At 36.6% G+C, this 21,646-nt stretch overlaps 1 long non-coding RNA gene across 1 annotated transcript; it reads left to right on the top strand.

The window, feature by feature from the left end:
- Window positions 1–3,340: 3,340 nt before the first annotated feature.
- On the top strand, window positions 3,341–18,274 carry LOC137311311 (uncharacterized). Its single transcript, XR_010960294.1, has 4 exons — window positions 3,341–4,083; window positions 4,197–4,367; window positions 17,195–17,328; window positions 17,473–18,274. It is a non-coding gene; the product is annotated as an uncharacterized lncRNA (long non-coding RNA).
- Window positions 18,275–21,646: the final 3,372 nt, after the last annotated feature.

Here is a 21,646-nt window from a genome sequence, read left to right as displayed (position 1 = left end):
CCCCAATCCCTCTCCATCCTGAACCCACACGGGCCCGATTCCCATCAGGATGACAGATAGCCCTTCCCACCAAAACCAAGGAATACCGAGTCCCACTGGAGCCCAGTCTGAGCCCCGCCCTGGGCCCTTCCTGTCCCTGCACTGGGGGAACATTCGGCCCCGGATATCCTGCAGGATCAGCACGGTGAGACCGAGCGACCGAGTCTCGTGACCCGGTCACTGACGGCACAGTGGGAGCTCAAAGCCGTCAAGAGGCCTTCAAGGTTTGGTTACGGAGCAGGCCTGTCACGTGACGCCGCGCCAGTTAAAGGGGAGGGGCGTGAAACCCGCAGAAGATGTTGACGTATGGAGGTCAACAAAGCTCATCGACACCGTGCCTGAGCAAATGTCACAATTTGTGATTTTCGACCCTTGTGGTACTTTGGCCTTTATTGCAAGGGGGTTGGAGTACAAGAGTAAGGAAGTCTTACTACAATTGTACAGGGCTTTGGAGAGACCTCACCTGGAGCACAGTGTACAGTTTTGGTCTCCTTATCTCAGGAAGGATAGACTTGCCTTAGAGGCGGTGCAATGAAGGTTCACTAGATTGATTCCTGGGATGAGAGGGTTGTCCTATGAGGAGAGGTTGAGTAGAATGGGCCGATACTCTCTGGAGTTTGGAAGAATGAGAGGTGATCTCATTGAAACAGATAAGATTCTGAGGGGGTTTGACAGGGTAGATGCTGAGAGGCTGTTTCCCCCCTGGCTGGAGAGTCTAGAACCAGGGGTCATAGTCTCAGGATAAGGGGTCGGCCATCCTAGACTGAGATGAGGAGGAATTTCCTCACTCGGAGGGTTGTGAATCTTTGGAATTCTCTCCCCCAGAGGGCTGTGGATGCTCAGACGTTGAGAATATTCAAGGCTGAGATGGATGGATTTTGGGACTCGAGGGGAATCAAGGGATACGGGGATCGGGTGAGTTGAGTTCCATGATCTGATGGAATGGCGGAGCAGGACCGAGGGGCCGAATGGCCTCCTCCTGCTCCTATTTCTCATGTTATTTTCAATGTTGATGGTTTGTACGTTACTTTATGTTAAATTGTTGATTGTTACGTAAAAGTTGAGTTCACCAAGGGTTGAAATCTTGGCCGGGGGGAGTGAGGGGGGAGGTGCAGGGGCAGTAGATGGTTTGATGGCCAGAATTACTGACCCGCCCCCAGACAGGGAAAAGGTGGGAATCTCAGACTGCAGACGCACAGGGCACAGGGAAAGAATCGGATACACATGAAGCATCAGTTGAGAAACAGGTCGGGCGGTCTGGTTTGATGAAAGATCTGTCCAGATCCAAGGCGGGCCTTCGTCTGATAGCCCTGGCCGACAACAGGTGCTACAAAGCCTGTTAACTGGGGCCCGGGAGCTGTCTTTATCTGTCTTCATCACCTCCCGGGCCAGCGTGGAGTCAAGTCAGGTTTGCTGCTCCTGTTAACGTAACTGCCTCAGCTCATCTGCTGCTGAAACCCTCATCCATGCCTTTGTCACCTCCACTCTCCTGGCCTCCCTCCCATCTTCCACCCTCCGTAAGCTCCAGCTCATCCAAAACTCTGCTGCCCCTCGCCCCCACCCCCCGCCGTATCCTAACTCGCACCAAGTCCCGTTCACCCCCCTGAGCTCGCTGGACCCACATCGGTTCCCGGTCTGGCAGCTCCTCGATTGTGAAATTCTCATCCTCGTTTTCAAATCCCTCCCCTCGCCCCTATCTCTGGAACCTCCTCCAACCCCTCCGAGATCTCTGCCCTCCTCCAATTCCGCCCTCTTGTCCATCCCCCCCGATTCCCATCGCTCCACCATTGGCGGCCGTGCCTTCAGCTGCCTGGGCCCCAAACTCTGGAATTCCCTCCCTAAACCTCTCCGCCTCTCTCTCTCCTCCTTGAAGACGCTCCTTAAAACCTCCCTCTTTGACCGAGCTTTTGGTCACCTGTCCTGATATCTCCTTATGTGGCTCAGAGTTGGATTCTTGTCTGATTCACCCTCCTGTGAAGCTCCTTGGGAGGTTTTACTCTGTTAAAGGCGCTATATAAATGCAGGTTTGTGTTGTATTACCTGGTATATCTGCCCTGAGTGGAAGCCGGCTTGACCCGGGCTAACTCTTAGGCAGAATTTCAGAACTTTGATTAAAGCCCGGTAACTCTTCAGGCCCTGCTTTGGTCTCAGCTTCACACCCTGGGCCTGAGGAGATGGCCCTCCTGCCCAATCCTACAGCACACCAATTCCTGCCAGTAGCTTCTACTAAAGCCGTTCCCAGTGTAACCTGTGCGTTGGTCTCATCCTGTCCACGGCGGCCAGCCCCATTGGCCCGACCCATGACCCATCCAGCATCGCACCCTCCTCTAAACCCACAGAACCCCACCTGTCTCACGTTGGGTGGGATAGAGAGTTCCTCCCCTGTGCTCTGTACCACAGGAACAGAGAGACCTGGGGGGGTGTGTACACCAATCTTTGAAGGTGGCAGGACAAGTCGAGAAGGTTGTTAAAAAAGCAGATGGGATCCTGGGCTTTATTAATAGAGGCACGGAGTACAAAAGCAAGGGAGTTGTGCTAAACCTTTATAAAACACTGGGGTAGACCTCAGCTGGAGCATTGTGTCCAATTCTGGGCCCCGCACACTTTAGGAAGGATGTCCAGGGTCTCGGAGAGGGTGTGGAGGAGATTTACCAGAATGGGACCAAAAGGGACCTCAGTTACGTGCAGAGACTGGAGAAACTGGGAATTGTTCTCCTCAGAGCAGAGAAGGTTAAGAGGAGATTTACCAGAATGGGACCAGGGGATGAGGGACCTCAGTTGTGTGGGAGAGACTGGAGAAACTGGGAATTGTTCTCCTCAGAGCAGAGAAGGTTAAGGGGAGATTTCCCAGAATGGGACCAGGGGATGAGGGACCTCAGTTGTGTGGGAGAGACTGGAGAAACTGGGAATTGTTCTCCTCAGAGCAGAGAAGGTTCAGGGGGAGATTTAATCGAGGGGTTCAAAATCAGGAGGGGTTTCGAGAGAGTGAATCAGGAGAGAGTGTTTCCAGTGGCAGAAGGAACAACACCACCTGCACGTTCCCCTCCAAGTCACACACCATCCCGACTTGGAAATATATCGGCCGTTCCTTCATCGTCGCTGGGTCAAAATCCTGGAACTCCCTCCCTAACAGCACTGTGGGAGAACCTTCACCACACGGACTGCAGCGGTTCAAGAAGGCGGCTCACCACCACCTTCTCAAGGGGCAATTAGGGATGGGCAATAAATGCCGGCCTCGCCAGCGACGCCCACATCCCGTGAATGAATAAAAAAAAGGTTAGGAGCAGGAGGAGGCCCATTCAGCCCCCCTCGAGCCTGTTACACAGGAACAGGAGGAGGCCATTCAGCCCCTCGAGCCTGTTACACAGGAACAGGAGGAGGCCCATTCAGCCCCCCTCGAGCCTGTTACACAGGAACAGGAGGAGGCCCATTCAGCCCCTCGAGCCTGTTACACAGGAACAGGAGGAGGCCCATTCAGCCCCTCGAGCCTGTTACACAGGAACAGGAGGAGGCCCATTCAGCCCCTCTCGAGCCTGTTACACAGGAACAGGAGGAGGCCATTCAGCCCCCCTCGAGCCTGTTACACAGGAACAGGAGGAGGCCATTCAGCCCCTCTCGAGCCTGTTACACAGGAACAGGAGGAGGCCATTCAGCCCCCCTCGAGCCTGTTACACAGGAACAGGAGGAGGCCCATTCAGCCCCCCTCGAGCCTGTTACACAGGAACAGGAGGAGGCCATTCAGCCCATTGAGTCTGTTCCACCATCCAATTGGATCATAGCTGATCTGCCTTCGCTGTCGCGGTGTTGCCAGAATGCTGGTTGCCCCCCTCTCACGCAGGAGTGGTGCTGCTCCTTGGCCTGGTAACGGGGCAGAGGTTCGAACGGGGCCTCGGGGGGACTTTGGACCGAGTTCAGTGCAGGAGATTTACGGAAAGGAGCAAATGTGATCCTGTAAACAGAGGTAATAATAAACTGGGAGATTCAGGAGTGAAACGACTTGTGTGCAGCTCTGAGGAACCCTGACTGTACAGTACAGGAACTCCGGTAAGTACCAGACTGTGATTATGTTCAGAATGACTCTGAAAACTGGACATCATTGGTAAGAAACGCTGCATGTTTAATGCTGATTCTCTCTCTTTCTCTCTCGCCGATCCCAGGCTGTACGTAGCTGGCCTCACAGATTTGTGTATCGAGGATTGAGCCTCCGATTTGAGTACAAACCAGTCACTCACAGACCTCCACATGGGTAATAATAAACTGGGAGATTCAGGAGTGAAACTACTGTCTGCGGCTCTGAGGAACAATTAATGTAAAATACAGGAACTGCGGTAAGACCAGACTGTGTTAATAATGACTCACTGTCCAACACTGTACATTATTAGTATCAGTAATGGTGTTATTAATGTCTAACACTGTACATTATTAGTGTCAGTAATAGTATTATTAATGTCTAACACTGTACATTATTAGTATCAGTAATAGTGTTATTAATGTCGAACACTGTACATTATTAGTATCAGTAATAGTGTTATTAATGTCTAACACTGTACATTATTAGTATCAGTAATAGTGTTATTAATGTCTAACACTGTACATTATTAGTATCAGTAATAGTATTATTAATCTCTAACACTGTACATTATTAGTATCAGTAATAGTATTATTAATCTCTAACACTGTACATTATTAGTGTCAGTAATAGTATTATTAATGTCTAACACTGTACATTATTAGTATCAGTAAAAGTGTTATTAATGTCTAACACTGTACATTATTAGTATCAGTAATAGTGTTATTAATGTCTAACACTGTACATTATTAGTATCAGTAATAGTGTTATTAATGTCTAACACTGTACATTATTAGTATCAGTAATAGTATTATTAATGTCCAACACTGTACATTATTAGTATCAGTAATAGTATTATTAATGTCTAACAATGTACATTATTAGTGTCAGTAATAGTGTTATTAATGTCTAACACTGTACATTATTAGTATCAGTAATAGTGTTATTAATGTCTAACACTGTACATTATTAGTATCAGTAATAGTGTTATTAATGTCCAACACTACATTATTAGTATCAGGAATAGTGTTATTAATGTCCAACACTACATTATTAGTATCAGTAATAGTGTTATTAATGTCCAACACTACATTATTAGTATCAGTAATAGTGTTATTAATGTCTAACACTGTACATTATTAGTGTCAGTAATAGTTTTATTAATGTCCAACACTGTACATTATTAGTATCAATAATAGTGTTATTAATGTCTAACACTGTACATTATTAGTGTCAGTAATAGTATTATTAATGTCTAACACTGTACATTATTAGTGTCAGTAATAGTATTATTAATGTCTAACACTGTACATTATTAGTGTCAGTAATAGTATTATTAATGTCTAACACTGTACATTATTAGTGTCAGTAATAGTATTATTAATGTCTAACACTGTACATTATTAGTGTCAGTAATAGTATTATTAATCTCTAACACTGTACATTATTAGTGTCAGTAATAGTATCATTCATCTCTAACACTGTACATTATTAGTATCAGTAATAGTGTTATTAATGTCTAACACTGTACATTATTAGTATCAGTAATGGTATTATTAATGTCTAACACTGTACATTATTAGTATCAGCAATAGTATTATTAATGTCTAACACTGTACATTATTAGTATCAGCAATAGTATTATTAATGTCTAACACTGTACATTATTAGTATCAGCAATAGTATTATTAATGTCTAACACTGTACATTATTAGTGTCAGTAATAGTATTATTAATGTCTAACACTGTACATTATTAGTATCAGTAATAGTATTATTAATGTCTAACACTGTACATTATTAGTATCAGGATTGTATTATTAATGTCTAACACTGTACATTATCAGTATCAGCAATAATATTATTAATGTCTAACACTGTACATTATTAGTATCAGTAATAGTATTATTAAAGCCTAATGCTGTATATCACTAGTATCAGCAATAGTGTTATTAATGTCTAACACTGTACATTATTAGTATCAGTAATGGTATTATTAATGTCTAACACTGTACATTATTAGTATCAGCAATAGTATTATTAATGTCTAACACTGTACATTATTAGTATCAGTAATAGTGTTATTAATGTCTAACACTGTACATTATTAGTATCAGAACAGTATTAGTAATGTCTAATGCTGTACATTATTTGTATCAGCAATAGTATTATTAATGTCTAACACTGTACATTATTAGTATCAGTAATAGTATTATTAATGTCTAACATTGTACATTATTAGTATCAGCAATAGTATTATTAATGTCTAACGCTGTACATTATTAATATCAGTAATAGTATTATTAATGTCTAACACTGTACATTATTAGTATCAGAACAGTATTAGTAATGTCTAATGCTGTACATTATTAGTATCAGCAATCGTAATATTAATGTCTAACACTGTACATTATTAGTATCAGTAATAGTATTATTAATGTCTAACATTGTACATTATTAGCATCAGCAATAGTATTATTAATGTCTAACGCTGTACATTATTAATATCAGTAATACTATTATTAATGTCTAACATTGTACATTATTAGTATCAGTAATGATATTATTACTGACTAATGCTGTACATTTTCAGTATCAGTAATAGTATTATTAATGTCCAACACTACATTATTAGTATTAGCAATAGTATTATTAATGTCTAACACTGTACATTATTAGTATCAGAAATAGTATTATTGTCTAACACTGTACAGAATTAGTATCAGTAACAGTATTATTAATGTCTAACATTGTACATTATTAGTATCAGTAATAATATTATTAATGTCTAACGCTGTACATTATTAATATCAGTAAGAGTATTATTAATGTCTAACATTGTACATTATTAGTATCAGTAATGATATTATTACTGACTAATGCTGTACATTTTCAGTATCAGTAATAGTATTATTAATGTCCAACACTACATTATTAGTATCAGCAATAGTATTATTAATGTCTAACACTGTACATTATTAGTATCAGAAATAGTATTATTGTCTAACACTGTACAGAATTAGTATCAGTAACAGTATTATTAATGTCTAACATTGTACATTATTAGTATCAGCAATAGTATTATTAATGTCTAACACTGTACATTGTTAGAATCAGTAATAGTATTATTAATGTCTAATACTGTACATTATTAGTATCAGCAATAGTATTATTAATGCCTAATGCTGTATATTATTAGTATCAGCAATAGTATTATTCATGTCTAACACTGTACATTATTAGTATCAGCAATAGTATTATTAATCTCTAACACTGTACATTATTAGTATCAGCAATAGTATTATTAATGTCTAACACTGTACATTATTAGCATCAGCAATAGCCTTATTAATGTCTATCACTGTACATTATTAGTATCAGTAATAGTATTATTAATGTCTAACATTGTACATTATTCGTATCAGCAATGGTATTATTAATGTCTAACACTGTACATTGTTAGAATCAGTAATAGTATTATTAATGTCTAACACTGTACAGAATTAGTATCAGTAATAGTATTATTAATGTCTAACACTGTACATTATTAGTATCAGCAACAGTATTATTAATCTCTAACAGAGTAAATTATTAGTATCAGCAAAAGTATTATTAATGTCCAACACTGTACATTATTAATATCAGTAATATTATTATTCATGTCTAACACTGTACATCATTAGTATCAGAAATAGTACAATTAATGTCTAACGTTGTACATTATTAGTATCAGTAATGATATTATTACTGACTAATGCTGTACATTTTCAGTATCAGTAATAGTATTATGAATGTCCAACACTACATTATTAGTATCAGCAATAGTATTATTAATGTCTAACACTGTACATTATTAGTATCAGAAATAGTATTATTGTCTAACACTGTACAGAATTAATATCAGTAACAGTATTATTAATGTCTAATGCTGTACATTATTAGTATCAGTAATATTATTATTAATGCCTAACACTGTACATTATTAGTATCAGCAATAGTATTATTAATGTCTAACACTGTACATTATTAGTATCAGTAATAGTATTATTAATGTCTAATGCTGTATATTAGTATCAGCAATAGTATTATTAATGTCTAATACTGTACATTATTAGTATCAGCAATAGTATTATTAATGCCTAATGCTGTATATTATTAGTATCAGCAATAGTATTATTCATGTCTAACACTGTACATTATTAGTATCAGCAATAGTATTATTAATCTCTAACACTGTACATTATTAGTATCAGCAATAGTATTATTAATGTCTAACACTGTACATTATTAGCATCAGCAATAGTATTATTAATGTCTATCACTGTACATTATTAGTATCAGTAATAGTATTATTAATGTCTAACATTGTACATTATTCGTATCAGCAATGGTATTATTAATGCCTAACACTGTACATTGTTAGAATCAGTAATAGTATTATTAATGTCTAACACTGTACAGAATTAGTATCAGTAATAGTATTATTAATGTCTAACACTGTACATTATTAGTATCAGCAACAGTATTATTAATCTCTAACAGAGTAAATTATTAGTATCAGCAAAAGTATTATTAATGTCTAACACTGTACATTATTAGTATCAGAATGGTATTATTAATGACTAATGCTGTACATTATTAGCATCAGCAATAGTATTATTAATGTCTAACACTGTACATTATTATTACCTGTAATAGTATTATTAATGTCTAACACTGTACATTATTAGTATCAGAAATAGTATTATTAATGTCTAACATTGTACATTATCAGTATCAGTAATAGTATTATTAATGTCTTATGCTGTACATTATCAGTATCAGTAATAGTATTATTAATGTCTTATGCCGTACATTATCATTATCAGTAACAGTGTTATTAATGTCTAACACTGTACATTATTAGTATCAGCAATAGTGTTATTAATGTCGAACACTGTACATTATTAGTATCAGTAATAGTATTATTAATGTCTAACATTGTACATTATCAGTATCAGTAATAGTATTATTAATGTCTTATGCCGTACATTATCATTATCAGTAATAGTGTTATTAATGTCTAACACTGTACATTATTAGTATCAGCAATAGTGTTATTAATGTCGAACACTGTACATTATTAGTATCAGTAATAGTGTTATTAATGTCTAACACTGTACATGATTAGTATCAGCAATAGAATTATTTCTGCCTAATGATGTACACTATTAGTATCAGCAATAGTATTATTAATGTCGAACACTGTACATTATTAGTATCAGTAATAGTATTATTAATGTCTAACATTGTACATTATTAGTATCAGCAATAGTATTATTAATGTCTAACATGGTACATTATTAGTATCAGCAATAGTATTATTAATGTGTAACACTGTACATTAGTATCAGCAATAGTATTATTAATCTCTAACAGTGTACATTATTAGTATCAGCAATAGTATTATTAATGTCTAACACTGTACGTTATTAGTATCAGCAATAGTACTGCCTAATGATGTACATTATTAGTATCAGCAATAGTATTATTAATGTTGAACACCGTACATTATTGGTATCAGTAATAGTATTATTAATGTCTAACATGGTACATTATTAGTATCAGCAATAGTATTATTAATGTCTAACACTTTACATTATTAGTATCAGCAATAGTATTATTACTGCCTAATGATGTACATTATTAGTATCAGCAATAGTATTATTAATGCCTAATGATGTACAATATTAGTATCAGTAATAGTATTATTAATGTCTAACATTGTACATTATTAGTATCAGCAATAGTATTATTAATGTCTAACACTGTACATTATTAGTATCAGCAATAGTATTATTAATGTCTAACACTGTACATTATTAGTATCAGCAATCGTATTATTAATCCCTAACACTGTACATTATTAGTATCAGCAATAGTATTATTAATGTCTAACACTGTACGTTATTAGTATCAGCAATAGTACTGCCTAATGATGTACATTATTAGTATCAGCAATAGTATTATTAATGTTGAACACCGTACATTATTAGTATCAGTAATAGTATTATTAATGTCTAACATGGTATATTATTAGTATCAGCAATAGTATTATTAATGTCTAACACTTTACATTATTAGTATCAGCAATAGTATTATTACTGCCTAATGATGTACATTATTAGTATCAGCAATGGTATTATTAATGCCTAATGATGTACAATATTAGTATCAGTAATGGTATTATTAATGTCTAACACTGTACATAATTAGTATCAGTAATAGTATTATTAATGTCTAACACTGTACATTATTAGTATCAGTAATGGTATTATTAATGTCTAGCACTGTACATTATTAGTATCAGTAATAGTATTATTAATGTCCAATGCTGTACATTATTAGCATCAGTAATAGTATTATTAATGCCTAATGATGTACATTATTAGTATCAGTAATAGCATTATTAATCTCTAGCACTGTACATTATTAATATCAGTAATGGTATTATTAATGCCTAATGATGTACATTATTAGTATCAGTAATAGTATTATTAATGCCTTATGATGTACATTATTAGTATCAGTAATGGTATTCTTAATGTTTAGCACTGTACATTATTAGTATCAGTAATAGTATTATTAATGTCTAACACTGTACATTATTAGTATCAGTAATAGTATTATTAATGTCTAACACTGTACATTATTAGTATCAGTAATAGTATTATTAAAGTCTAACACTGTACATTATTAGTATCAGTAATAGTATTCTTAATGTTTAGCACTGTACATTATTAGTATCAGCAATATTATTATTAATGTCTAACACTGTTCATTATTAGTATCAGTAATAGTATTATTAATGTCTAATGCTGTATATTAGTATCAGCAATAGTATTATTAATGTCTAATACTGTACATTATTAGTATCAGCAATAGTATTATTAATGCCTACTGCTGTATATTATTAGTATCAGCAATAGTATTATTCATGTCTAACACTGTACATTATTAGTATCAGCAATAGTATTATTAATCTCTAACACTGTACATTATTAGTGTCAGTAATAGTATTATTAATGTCTAACATTGTACTTTATTCGTATCAGCAATGGTATTATTAATGTCTAACACTGTACATTGTTAGTATCAGTAATAGTATTATTAATGTCTAACATTGTACAGAATTAGTATCAGTCATAGTATTATTAATGTCTAACACTGTACATTATTAGTATCAGCAACAGTATTATTAATCTCTAACAGAGTAAATTATTAGTATCAGCAAAAGTATTATTAATGTCTAACACTGTACATTATTAGCATCAGCAATTATATTATTAATGTCTAACACTGTACATTATTATTATCTGTAATAGTATTATTAATGTCTAACATTGTAAATTATTAATATCAGTAATAGTATCATTAATGTCTAACACTGTACATTATTAGTATCAGCAATAGTATTATTCATGTCTAACACTGTACGTTATTAGTATCAGCAATAGTATTATTACTGCCTAATGATGTACATTATTAGTATCAGCAATAGTATTATTAATGTTGAACACCGTACATTATTAGTATCAGTAATAGTATTATTAATGTCTAACATTGTACATTATTAGTATCAGTAATAGTATTATTAATGTCTAACACTGTACATTATTAGTATCAGAAATAGTATTATTAATGTCTAACATTGTACATTATCAGTATCAGTAATAGTATTATTAATGTCTTATGCTGTACATTATCATTATCAATAATAGTGTTATTAATGTCTAACACTGTACATTATAAGTATCAGCAATAGTGTTACTAATGTCGAACACTGTACATTATTAGTATCAGTAATAGTGTTATTAATGTCTAACACTGCACATTATTAGTATCAGCAATAGTATTATTTCTGCCTAATGATGTACACTATTAGTATCAGCAATAGTATTATTAATGTCGAACACTGTACATTATTAGTATCAGTAATAGTATTATTAATGTCTAACATTGTACATTATTAGTATCAGCAATAGTATTATTAATGTCTAACACTGTACATTATTAGTATCAGCAATAGTATTATTAATGTCTAACACTGTACATTATTAGTATCAGCAATCGTATTATTAATGTCTAACACTGTACATTATTAGTATCAGAAATAGTATTATTAATGTCTAACATTGTACATTATCAGTATCAGCAATAGTATTATTACTGCCTAATGATGTACATTATTAGTATCAGCAATAGTATTATTAATGTTGAACACCGTACATTATTAGTATCAGTAATAGTATTATTAATGTCTAACATTGTACATTATTAGTATCAGTAATAGTATTATTAATGTCTAACACTGTACATTATTAGTATCAGAAATAGTATTATTAATGTCTAACATTGTACATTATCAGTATCAGTAATAGTATTATTAATGTCTTATGCTGTACATTATCATTATCAGTAATAGTGTTATTAATGTCTAACACTGTACATTATAAGTATCAGCAATAGTATTATTAATGTCTAATGCTGTACATTATTAGCATCAGTAATAATATTATTAATGCCTAATGATGTACATTATTAGTATCAGTAATAGTATTATTAATCTCTAGCACTGTACATTATTAATATCAGTAATGGTATTATTAATCTATAGCACTGTACATTATTAGTATCAGTAATAGTATTATTAATGCCTAATGATATGCATTATTAGTATCAGTAATAGTATTATTAATGTTGAACACCGTACATTATTAGTATCAGTAATAGTATTATTAATGTCTAACATTGTACATTATTAGTATCAGCAATAGTATTATTAATGTGTAACACTGTACATTAGTATCAGCAATAGTATTATTAATGTCTAACACTTTACATTATTAGTATCAGCAATAGTATTATTACTGCCTAATGATGTACATTATTAGTATCAGCAATAGTATTATTAATGCCTTATGATGTACATTATTAGTATCAGTAAGATATTATTAATGTCTAACACTGTACATTATTAGTATCAGTAATAGTATTATTAATGTCTAACACTGTACATTATTAGTATCAGTAATGGTATTATTAATGTCTAGCACTGTACATTATTAGTATCAGTAATAGTATTATTAATGTCTAATGCTGTACATTATTAGCATCAGTAATAATATTATTAATGCCTAATGATGTACATTATTAGTATCAGTAATAGTATTATTAATCTCTAGCGCTGTACATTATTAATATCAGTAATGGTATTATTAATCTATAGCACTGTACATTATTAGTATCAGTAATAGTATTATTAATGCCTAATGAAATGCATTATTAGTATCAGTAATAGTATTATTAATGCCTTATGATGTACATTATTAGTATCAGTAACAGTATTAATAATGCCTAATTATGTATATTATTAATATCAGTAATAGTATTATTAATCTCTAGCACTGTACATTATTAGTATCAGTAATGGTATTATTAATGTCTAACACTGTACATTATTAGTATCAGTAATGGTATTCTTAATGTTTAGCACTGTACATTATTAGTATCAGTAATAGTATTATTAATGTCTAACACTGTACATTATTAGTATCAGTAATGGTATTATTAATGTCTAACACTGTACATTATTAGTATCAGTAATAGTATTATTAATGTCTAACACTGTACATTATTAGTATCAGTAATAGTATTACTAATGTCTAACACTGTACATTATTAGTATCAGTAATAGTATTATTAATGTCTAACACTGTACATTATTAGTATCAGTAATGGTATTATTAATGTCTAACACTGTACATTATTAGTATCAGTAATAGTATTATTAATGTCTAACACTGTACATTATTAGTATCAGTACTGGTATTATTAATGTCTAATGCTGTACATTATCAGTAATAGTATTATTTTTGGCTCATGATGTACATTATTAGTATAAGCCATAGCATTATTAATCTCTAACACTGTACATTATTAGTATCAGTAATGCTATTATTGATGTCTAACACTGTACATTATTAGTATCAGTAATAGTATTATTAACGTCTAACACTGTACATTATTAGTATCAGTAATAGTATTGTTAATCTCTAACACAGTGCATTATTAGTATCAGCAATAATATTATTAATCTCTAACACTGTACATTTTTAGTATCAGTAATAGTATTATTAATCTCTAACATTGTTCATTATTAGTATCAGTAATGGTATTCTTAATGTTTAGCACTGTACATTATTAGTATCAGTAATAGTATTATTAATGTCTAACACTGTACATTATTAGTATCAGTAATAGTATTATTAATGTCTAACACTGTACATTATTAGTATCAGTAATAGTATTATTAATGTCTAACACTGTACATTATTAGTATCAGTAATAGTATTATTAATGTCTAACACTGTACATTATTAGTATCAGTAATGGTATTCTTAATGTTTAGCACTGTACATTATTAGTATCAGTAATGGTATTATTAATGTCTAACACTGTACATTATTAGTATCAGTAATGGTATTCTTAATGTTTAGCACTGTACGTTATTAGTATCAGTAATAGTATTATTAATGTCTAACACTGTACATTATTAGTATCAGTAATAGTATTATTAATGTCTATCACTGTACATTATTAGTATCAGTAATCGTATTATTAATCTCTAACACTGTACATTAATAGTATCAGTAATAGTATTATTAATGTCTCACACTGTACATTATTAATATCAGTAATGGTATTATTAATGTCTAACACTGTACATTATTATTATCAGTAATAGTATTATTAATTTCTAACACTGTACATTATTAGTGTCAGTAATAGTATTATTAATCTCTAACACAGTACATTATAAGTATCAGCAATAGTATTATTAATGTCTAACATGGTACATTATTAGTATCAGCAATAGTATTATTAATGTCTAACATGGTACATTATTAGTATCAGCAATAGTATTATTAATGTCTAACACTTTACATTATTAGTATCAGCAATAGTATTATTACTGCCTAATGATGTACATTATTAGTATCAGCAATAGTATTATTAATGCCTAATGATGTACATTATTAGTATCAGTAATGGTATTATTAATGTCTAACACTGTACATTATTCGTATCAGTAATAGTATTATTAATCTCTAGCACTGTACATTATTAATATCAGTAATGGTATTATTAATCTATAGCACTGTACATTATTAGTATCAGTAATAGTATTATTAATGCCTAATGATGTACATTATTAGTATCAGTAATAGTATTATTAATGCCTTATGATGTACATTATTAGTATCAGTAATAGTATTAATAATGTCTAACACTGTACATTATTCGTATCAGTAATAGTATTATTAATCTCTAGCACTGTACATTATTAATATCAGTAATGGTATTATTAATCTATAGCACTGTACATTATTAGTATCAGCAATAGTATTATTACTGCCTAATGATGTACATTATTAGTATCAGCAATAGTATTATTAATGCCTAATGATGTACATTATTAGTATCAGTAATGGTATTATTAATGTCTAACACTGTACATTATTCGTATCAGTAATAGTATTATTAATCTCTAGCACTGTACATTATTAATATCAGTAATGGTATTATTAATCTATAGCACTGTACATTATTAGTATCAGTAATAGTATTATTAATGCCTAATGATGTACATTATTAGTATCAGTAATAGTATTATTAATGCCTTATGATGTACATTATTAGTATCAGTAATAGTATTAATAATGCCTAATTATGTATATTATTAATATCAGTAATAGTATTATTAATCTCTAGCACTGTACATTATTAGTATCAGTAATGGTATTATTAATGTCTAACACTGTACATTATTAGTATCAGTAATGGTATTCTTAATGTTTAGCACTGTACATTATTAGTATCAGTAATGGTATTATTAATGTCTAACACTGTACATTATTAGTATCAGTAATAGTATTATTAATGTCTAACACTGTACATTATTATTATCAGTAATAGTATTATTAATGTCTAACACTATATTATTAGTGTCATTAATAGTATTATTAATCTCTAACACAGTACATTATTAGTATCAGTAATAGTATTATTAATCTCTAACACTGTACATTATTAGTATCAGTAATGGTATTATTAATTTCTATCACTGTACATTATTAGTATCAGTAATGGTACTATTAATGTCTAACACTGTACATTATTAGTATCAGCAATGGTATTATTAATCTCTAACACTGTACATTATTAGTATCAGTAATAGTATTATGAATCTCTAACACTGTACATTATTAGTATCAGTAATAGTACTATTAATGTCTAACACTTTACATTATTAGTATCAGTAATGGTATTATTAATGTCTAACACTGTACATTATTAGTATCAGTAATGGTATTCTTAATGTTTAGCACTGTACATTATTAGTATCAGTAATAATATTATTAATGTCTAACACTGTACATTATTAGTATCAGTAATAGTATTATTAATCTCTAACACTGTACGTTATTAGTATCAGTAATAGTACTATTAATGTCTAACACTGTACATTATTAGTATCAGTAATAGTATTATTAATCTCTAACACTGTACGTTATTAGTATCAGTAATAATACTATTCATGTCTAACACTGTACATTATTAGTATCAGTAATAGTATTATTAATCTCTCACACTCTACGTTATTAGTATCAGTAATAGTACTATTAATGTCTAACACTGTACATTATTAGTATCAGCAATAGTATTTTTAATGTCTAACAATGTACATTAGTATATCAGAAAGAGTATTATTCATGTCTAACACTGTACATAATTAGTATCAGTAATGGTATTATTAATGCCTAATGATGTACATTATTAGTATCAGCAATAGTATTATTAATGTTTAATGCTGTTTGTTGCCATGGCTCAGGGGGTAACACTCTCGCCTCTCGAGCCAGAGGTTACGGGTTCGAGCCCCCGCTTCGGGGACATGACAGCAGCAAATCTCGGCTGACAGTCCCAGTGCAGTACCCTCCCTCTTTCCCTACTCTCTCACCCTCACCCCTCTCTGTCTGATCCCCAGATTGGGAAGATGCTGGTCTCTCGGATTCCTGTCTCGAGGATCTCACTGACGGTCCTGTCCCTCGTGTTGAATTCCGTCACCGACTGAATCTGTGCACTCTTTCCACCGTCTCGCACAGACCTGCAGATAATCGGGTTAGTGGGAACGTTTAATGGGAGTAATAAAATATCAATGCAACCAGTCGCTGTGGTGGGCGATATTTGTCAGTGGTTATCATTGAAATAGTAACTTTACCATTATTTGTGCAATGTGTTTATTCCCTATTTAATCTGTTTCAGACTGAGGGAGAATCAGTTTAGCCCACACGGAAACTGCTCAGGTTACGGCAGAAATCGTATGATCATCGTATTAAATGACCTTCATCTCATTCTAAATTTGGACATCAGAAAAAAACATTCACAGGAACTGAGTGTTGCTGCAAGATTTTCATATGGATATCAGAAATGACAGGAATACTCTCTTCTCTCTAGAAAAGAGAAGACTGAGGGGTGACCTGATCGAGGTCTTTAAGATTATGAAAGGGTTCGATAGGGTAGACGTAGAGAAGATGTTTCTACTTGTGGGGGGAGACTAGAACTCGGGGGCCATCAATATAAGATCGTCACCAATAAATCCAATCGGGGAATTCAGGAGAAACTTCTTTCTCCAGAGAGTGGTGGGAATGTGGAACTCGCTCCCACAAGGAGTAGTTGAGGTGAATAGTGGAGATGGATTTAAGGGGAAGCTCGGTAAACACATGAGGGAGAAAGGGATAGAAGGAGATGGTGATAGGGTGAGATGGAGTAGGGAGGGAGGAGCAGGAACACCGGGATCGACCACAGTCGGGCCGAATGGCTTCTCCAGTCTCTCCACATAACTGAGGTCCCTCATCCCTGGTCCCATTCTGGGAAATCTCCTCCGCACCCTCTCCAAGGCCCTGAACATCCTTCCTAAAGTGTTCGAAGCCCAGAATTGGACACAATACTCCAGCTGAGGTCTAACCCAGTGTTTTATAAAGGATTAGCATAACTCCCTTGCTTTTGTGCTCCGTGCCTCTATTAATAAAGCCCAGGATCCCATCTGCTTTTTTAACAACCTTCTCGACTTGTCCTGCCACCTTCAAAGATTGGTGTCCACACCCCCCCCAGGTCTCTCTGTTCCTGTGGTACAGAGCACAGGGGAGGAACTCTCTATCCCACCCAACGTGAGACAGGTGGGGTTCTGTGGGTTTAGAGGAGGGTGCGATGCTGGATGGGTCATGGATCGGGCCAATGGGGCTGGCCGCCGTGGACAGGATGAGACCAACGCACAGATTACACTGGGAACGGCTTTAGTAGAAGCTACTGGCAGGAATTGGTGTGCTGTAGGATTGGGCATGAGGGCCATCTCCTCAGGCCCAGGGTGTGAAGCTGAGACCAAAGCAGGGCCTGAAGAGTTACCGGGCTTTAATCAAAGTTCTGAAATTCTGCCTAAGAGTTAGCCCAGGTCAAGCCGGCTTCCACTCAGAGCAGATATACCAGGTAATACAACACAAACCTGCATTTATATAGCGCCTTTAACAGAGTAAAACCTCCCAAGGAGCTTCACAGGAGGGTGAATCAGACAAGAATCCAACTCTGAGCCACATAAGGAGATATCAGGACAGGTGACCAAAAGCTCGGTCTAAGAGGGAGGTTTTAAGGAGCGTCTTAAAGGAGGAGAGAGAGAGAGGGGGAGAGGTTTAGGGAGGGAATTCCAGAGTTTGGGGCCCAGGCAGCTGAAGGCACGGCCGCCAATGGTGGAGCGATGGGAATCGGGGGGGATGGACAAGAGGGCGGAATTGGAGGAGGGCAGAGATCTCGGAGAGTTGGAGGAGGTTCCAGAGATAGGGAGGGAGGGGAGGGATTTGAAAACGAGGATGAGAATTTCACAATCGAGGAGCTGCCAGACCGGGAACCGATGTGGGTCCAGCGAGCTCAGGGGGGTGAACGGGACTTGGTGCGAGTTAGGATACGGCGGGGGGTGGGGGGCGAGGGGCAGCAGAGTTCTGGATGAGCTGGAGCTTACGGAGGGTGGAAGATGGGAGGGAGGCCAGGAGAGTGGAGGTGACAAAGGCATGGATGAGGGTTTCAGCAGCAGATGAGCTGAGGCAGTTACGTTAACAGGAGCAGCAAACCTGACGACTCCACGCTGGCCCGGGAGGTGATGAAGACAGATAAAGACAGCTCCCGGGCCCCAGTTAACAGGCTTTGTAGCACCTGTTGTCGGCCAGGGCTATCAGACGAAGGCCCGCCTTGGATCTGGACAGATCTTTCATCAAACCAGACCGCCCGACCTGTTTCTCAACTGATGCTTCATGTGTATCCGATTCTTTCCCTGTGCCCTGTGCGTCTGCAGGCTGAAATTCCCACCTTTTCCCTGTCTGGGGGCGGGTCAGTAATTCTGGCCATCAAACCATCTACTGCCCCTGCACCTCCCCCCTCACTCCCCCCGGCCAAGATTTCAACCCTTGGTGAACTCAACTTTTACGTAACAATCAACAATTTAACATAAAGTAACGTACAAACCATCAACATTGAAAATAACATGAGAAATAGGAGCAGGAGGAGGCCATTCGGCCCCTCGGTCCTGCTCCGCCATTCCATCAGATCATGGAACTCAACTCACCCGATCCCCGTATCCCTTGATTCCCCTCGAGTCCCAAAATCCATCCATCTCAGCCTTGAATATTCTCAATGACTCAACATCCACAGCCCTCTGGGGTAGAGAATTCCAAAGATTCACCACCCTCCGAGTGAAGAAATTCCTCCTCATCTCAGTCTAGGATGGCCGACCCCTTATCCTGAGACTATGCCCCCTGGTTCTAGACTCTCCAGCCAGGGGGGAAACAGCCTCTCAGCATCTACCCTGTCAAACCCCCCTCAGAATCTTATCTGTTTCAATGAGATCGCCTCTCATTCTTCTAAACTCCAGAGAGTATCGGCCCATTCTACTCAACCTCTCCTCATAGGACAACCCTCTCATCCCAGGAATCAATCTAGTGAACCTTCATTGCACCGCCTCTAAGGCAAGTCTATCCTTCCTGAGATAAGGAGACCAAAACTGTACACAGTGCTCCAGGTGAGGTCTCTCCAAAGCCCTGTACAATTGTAGTAAGACTTCCTTAATCTTGTACTCCAACCCCATTGCAATAAAGGCCAAAATACCACTAGGGTCGAAAATCACAAATTGTGACATTTGCTCAGGCACGGTGTCGATGAGCTTTGTTGACCTCCATACGTCAACATCTTCTGCGGGTTTCACGCCCCTCCCCTTTAACTGGCGCTGTGTCACGTGACAGGCCTGCTCCGTAACCAAACCTTGAAGGCCTCTTGACGGCTTTGAGCTCCCACTGTGCCGTCAGTGACCGGGTCACGAGACTCGGTCGCTCGGTCTCACCGTGCTGATCCTGCAGGATATCCGGGGCTGAATGTTCCCCCAGTGCAGGGACAGGAAGGGCCCAGGGCGGGGCTCAGACTGGGCTCCAGTGGGACTCGGTATTCCTTGGTTTTGGTGGGAAGGGCTATCCGTCGTCCTGATGGGAATCGCGCCCGTGTGGGTTCAGGATGGAGAGGGATTGGCGGGGCGGGGTGGGGGTCGTGCTCTGATTCGTTGGGTTGGTCCCCAGAATCCAATAGGGACCAACACCCACTGTCTGGGGTCACCCAGGGAGAGCATCCTAGAACAGGGTGTGGGGGGCTGCTCCTCCCGAGGAATCGGACTCCAGGATGGGCCTGCAGAAGGAGAATGGAGGGGGAAAGACGGAGAAATGGGGAAAGGTACAAAATGCCCTGTACTCTGGTGGGGCTCAGGAGGGCAGTGTGCCCACCGGAGAGGGGCATTATAGGAGACAATGGATGGGCAACATGGAGTCTAAAGGCACTTGTGTTCGCTATCTGAAGCCTCCTTCCTCCGGATAGCAAACGTTCCGCCAGTATCCCTGGGGATTTACACTCGGACGCCCGTGTTTTCTGCCAAAAAAGCCACCAATGCGGAGTCTCCGATTGCACGGAAGGTCCTTCTGCCTGTTACGCTCCTGACTCTTGCGTTGCAGGACGGCGAAATGCATTGTGTCTCTTCTGACCTCTCTCCTCCCTCTCCCTCTTCGTTTCCCCCTGCCACCAACAACACCCGTTCCCACATGGCCCTTGCGATGAAATAGCAAGGCTTCTCACAATCGGACGAGGAGCTGGTGAGAACATGAGGTGTGGGGTTGGCGGTCGGCTCCTGTGCATTGCTGAGAGAAGAGGACGGTTTCTCTGGACAGCAGAACATAGGAACAGGAGGAGGCCATTCAGCCCCTCGTGCCTGCTCCGCCATCTGATAAGATCATGGCTGATCTGTGATCGAGCCTTTGGCCCATATCCCTTAATACCTTTGGTTGCCAAAAAGCTATCTATCTCAGATTTAAATTTAGCAATTGAGCTGGTATCAATTGCCATTTGCGGAAGAGAG

Source organism: Heptranchias perlo, unplaced genomic scaffold (genome assembly GCF_035084215.1).
Source record: "Heptranchias perlo isolate sHepPer1 unplaced genomic scaffold, sHepPer1.hap1 HAP1_SCAFFOLD_325, whole genome shotgun sequence".
Taxonomy (NCBI): Eukaryota; Metazoa; Chordata; class Chondrichthyes; order Hexanchiformes; family Hexanchidae; genus Heptranchias; species Heptranchias perlo.
The sequence above is the reverse complement of the archived record's forward strand: the minus strand, read 5'-3'. Positions and strand labels throughout refer to the sequence as shown.